The sequence below is a fragment of the Galendromus occidentalis genome, unplaced genomic scaffold, assembly GCF_000255335.2.
Source record: "Galendromus occidentalis unplaced genomic scaffold, Mocc_1.1 scf7180000076787, whole genome shotgun sequence".
Lineage (NCBI taxonomy): Eukaryota > Metazoa > Arthropoda > Arachnida > Mesostigmata > Phytoseiidae > Galendromus > Galendromus occidentalis.
In genome coordinates this window covers 27169-32184 of record NW_003804776.1, presented here as the reverse complement: position 1 = coordinate 32184, position 5016 = coordinate 27169, and positions in this window count along the sequence as shown.

Genomic DNA, 5016 nt, shown 5'->3' with positions numbered 1-5016 from the left:
TCAACACGTCAGTTCCATTCCGAACTCGAATTTCGCGCACAAACCAGCTCGCATCTATAGAGCTGTCGAGAATAGCCTCAAGTGTAGATAAACAGCCACTCGAGAATTCAATGGAGGAGATATCGAGTTGTCGTGGCGTCCGCCGACGATCCGCGGACACGACTCGCTGACAGCAGTCACGCTCGAAATCAGCTCACGGCGTAACTCGAGTATCAAATAACCAGAGCTCTGTCTGATCCTCAAAGTCTATAACTGTGGGTGACGCCGAAGATGGTTCGCAACATTTGGTGGCACCGAATTTCAAGACCCCACCTCATTCCGAAGAGCATTCGAAAAATTTTAAAATTGAGAATAGGGTTATCATTTCTTATCCTTGAGTAGATCCACCTCATCGCGAGATAAATATAGTCGAACTGAGGGGAGATCGGTCGATCAGCTGACGAACAGAATGAGGTTTCAGGGAAAGAACAGTAGGTTTATAGGAGACGTTCATCGTCTGATGGCCAATAAAACCACATGTACTCGATTCCGACGGTCGTATTTCCGCCCCTTCCCCTCTGGGGACCCGCTCCTCGATTACAGCACGATTTCAGGAGGCAAGGCTCGATCGGCGAAGACCCTCCACGGACGCGGCCTCTCCCAGGGCGCCGATTAGGCACATCCTAGAGGTGATCCTGGTGCAATCCTCGTGTAATACTCCGGACCATTGTCTTCTCGGTTGATGTCCTTGAAAAGCAGGTCGCATCTGAATTCTCTCGGCCAATCACAATCATCAGCCTCCGGGGCGCCGGCGAATATACGGTCCGTCCATGTTGAGTGACTCGGTCGTAACGGTCATGACAGCGGGCACTCGGATACGACGGACTGATTCCTCGGACCCGGTTCTATCCTGTTCCGTGTATTTCAACTCGCTTATGAGGGACCTACTCCTGCGAAACTGAATTATCTTCGAGGAAGATGGAGGACGAGATCTATGTCACGATCATCTGTGCATATTCATTCTGGTAGGGGACAGAATTGTGGCGGCATTCGAGAAGCGAGACCGTCATGGCTGGCTTCTCCGAGTCCGTTATGACAGTAATGGTAATGGTAATGGTAATGGTAATGGTAATGGTAATGGTAATGGTAATGGTAATGGTAATGGTAATGGTAATGGTAATGGTAATGGTAATGGTAATGGTAATGGTAATGGTAATGGTAATGGTAATGGTAATGGTAATGGTAATGGTAATGGTAATGGTAATGGTAATGCAAAATTTATATACCTAAAATCTCACTTACAAGGAACCACTCGTAAAGGGAACCTTCCGTATTAGCAACCTCGCCCATAAGGAACCTTCCACATGAGGATCCTCGCGTGTAAGGAACCTTCCACATAAGAATCTTCGCGTATAAGGAACCTTCCACATGAGGAAGCTCACGTAAAAAGAACTTGTCATGGAGGGATTTTCGCGCACAGTCAACCTTGAGTGGGCGGATTATCATATTCTTCAATATCATTCCGGATAAACCGAGGTATCTTCATTGATCAAGGCAGATGGAGTATTCAAGATGGAGAATCGAATCTGTGGAAGGTTCCTTATACGGAAAGTTCCCTATACGTGAGATTCCTTATACGGAAAGTTCCCTATACGTTAGGTTCCTTATGCGGAAGGTTCCCTATACGTGAGGTTCCCTATGCGGAAGGTTCCCTATGCGCGGCTCGATTTCGCGATTAACAGGGTTCCTTGTAAGCGGGATTTTAGGGTAGTTCCCTTTTCCTCGGAGGCGGATTGACCGAAGATCTTGGAGTCTTTCCCACTCTTCCAGCAGCCTTTTAGTTCTGTTGAGAGGTCCGAAGCGTCCATGGAGCCGAGCCTTCCGTCCGTTTCGATATCTCCCACATATCTATCCCCGCAGTCGTGCAGGACGTGTTCGACCTATTCCTCGTAGACACCACATTTCAGACATGAGCTGTACAGGTTCGGCGTGAAAAGAGACCTGAAGCTCCTTGTCCAGCACTTTCCCTCTTAGCGGTCGCGCCGGCCTCCTCTTGGGCCCACTCCGCTTCCCTCCCCTCTATCATAGCTTGCTGCTCCTCCGATGGGGACAGGAATGAATAGAGCTTGTCCGAAAGAAATCCGGTGAGTCGAGCTAACCCTTCGCGGGAATGCCAGAAACCCCAGACCCCTATCTTGGAGGACTCAATTGACTCAGGCGCTCGCGCGCCGCTGTTGCTTCGAACGTCCCAGACTCCGACGCGCTCGTCACCAAAACCGATCTTCTCGATCAACATTTGGTTGCCTTCCCCTACCATCGTCGTGGTTGGGGGTTCCAGCATTGTCAGCCACGCAATGCTCTTGATTCTCTGGTGGGACGCCAACAGATTTGACTCCATCGGGAGAAGTATAGTCTGAGCCACCTTAGTGTCAGCAGCGCCGGCAGCGACGACGACCTTAACGTCGCATGTAGGGTTCTCGAGGAGAAAGTCCTCAACCCATTTGATGCAATCACTTAAGGGAGCGTCCTCCACCGTTCTCCATAAGCCGACCGCCCCCGGGCCGCCGAAAGTCTCCAATACCTTCACGCGGCAACCTTTCATGATGTGGTCACCTACAATCACTAAGCAGGTGGGGTCTGGGAGCCCGGTTAGTGGCCAACTTCGTGATCCCTTCAGAGAGGGCCGCGGTCCGCATTCGGTCCATGGTCCATTGGAGAGCAGCGGATCGAGTTTTCTCTTGCTCCAAGTCCGCCAGGACTCGTTGTCTGTGTGCTCGAAGGTGATTGATTTCAACCTCGAGATTCTCTACTGTCGCTCGCATCGTAGCGGCGTACCTCCCGACTGCGCAGCATCCATCTGGGACCGTGTGTGTCTGGACCGACTTTTCGCAGTTCGGGCAGCAGATATTCATGGCTCTGTAGTATGTAGGTTCCGCGCTCAACGAAACGCACCGCCACACACGTATAGTAATTTCCCAAGTCTGTTTGAGAAATCCTCCGACCGCCTCAGACTCTTTTTAAGGAAAAGGTTGTAGTTCGCCGGATCCGTAGTCGTGTCGACGAACGCCGCGGCTCAACTACTTGTCGACTCCTCCCTGTGTTAGGCCTAATTCTGCGAATTCTCTGAGTCGCAATTTAGGAACCCGTAACAGGACTTGGTCTCTTCTCAGCGTGAGTGTCGGATTGGCGGTTCTTCTGAATCACCCCCTTTCATTCTTTCGAGAAGGGTCTGATGCTTACTGAGCTTCTCACAATAAGTACAAACACGCGGTCTCTCCTATCGATGTCGGCTCCTTCGAAAAACGGGGTCTTTTCTCAAAATTCCCCGGTCGCTGCACGAACCTCTCTTCCCGCAGACACTCGCACCCTCTTGCACCCTCTTGCACCTCACATCCTAGCCGAAACAGGCTGGGGAGCCGAAAATAACGTTTTTTTTCCTTTCCTCCTCCAGCGAACGAAAACGTGTATGTGGATGTCCGGATCGACTAGACTTTCGAAAACGAAAGAGAGTCGTCGTTGAAATAAGAGAGAATATCGCGACCTCTAAATTTTCCTCCAGTTTCACATGCAGATGACTATCAGGCGACAGACCCATTTCACAGGCATCCGACGCGCCCCATAGCGATCGATTCGCTCTGCCTTCCGTTCTCATTCCATCTCGGTGAGAGGGGAAAGAACGGAAGATCCAGTACCTTCCCGGCGCATGGGGTTCATCAGAGACTTGGCGCTCAGGAGGAATATGCTGGAACACTAAAACGACCCGATCCTCAAAGAGCGACAGATACTACTGCAGAGATATCAAGATATTTTCATGTCCGATAGGAGTATTCGCGATGCTCAGTTCAGCTGGAGGTTCTCGAGCAATATGGCTCATGTGGTAATGACTTGTAGATCGCCGAGTAGATACACAAATGATCCTTGATAGCGTGCGATCGAAGACACCCGCGGACACCTGGGCGAACCATTAGCGGATGTGCATGCGGAATTCGTGAGGTGTAAACTTGTATCTAGAACCCCGGACGAGCTCAGCGACCCCGATTCTCACGATGCTTATCGGGGGCGATCCCGGGGTCGGAAGACCTTCTTCGGCATGTGTGCTTGGCGGTGAACCTGACGATGAGGAGTGAAGCGGTGCGCAGTCGGCGTTTTGAATCGGCGCGCACCGGAGAGCGCTGTTGTGGTGGTCCATTCGACGAGGATTCTAGAATTTCGGAGAGGGAATGGCATCGTAGAATGAAACTACCGCAGAGGCGAGCCATCATCGTCACTCGTCACTTCGGCATCGCACAGACGCTACCGCTGAGTTTCTTGTGTCGCCCAAGGTCTCTTGACCCACCGCCGTGTCCGACTCCCGAGCCCCCATTGTGCCTGATTCCGAGCCCTCATTGAACCCAGCCACCGTGAGTCCCTAGATCCCGCCCTCGATCCCCAACCACAATCGACATCGCAGCCCCGATTATTTCTCGATACAATTCGCGGAGATGCGGCGTGTCGAGAAGTCCGATGGTCATTGACAAACCCTTACTTCTTCGACTACATTCTAATTGGTCCGGAGAGTTTGAACGGGGGCTAATTATGGCCCACGTTAGGGCGAGAGTCCTTTATGATTTCGATGCTCAGGCGCCCGGCGAAATCAGCATTCGTGAGGGTGATACGGTGACGGTTTTACGTCGAGATGTAGGAGGAGGCTGGTGCGAAGGAGTCAACGCCAAAGGGGAGAATGGGCTGTTTCCGGAGGCGTACGTGAACTTGGATTTGTCGCCAGATGTTTCCCCATCGACCGACACGGGTTTCGCTTCGTCTGCGTCGGTCTCGCCTAGCGCGCCTTTGACTCTGGGAAGGACATCAGATGATGACTGGGGTACTCCGAAGGGACTGCTAGAGATGGCGTCGAGAACTCATCCTTCGGAGCAGCGAGGGGAGGTTCGATTATTCCGTGAAACTTATATCTCTACCTTGCCACCTCACGGAGCTCTCTCTGAGGGAAACGGTTCCGACGCTATCCCGGACTGGGATGACTGGGACGATGACGATGAC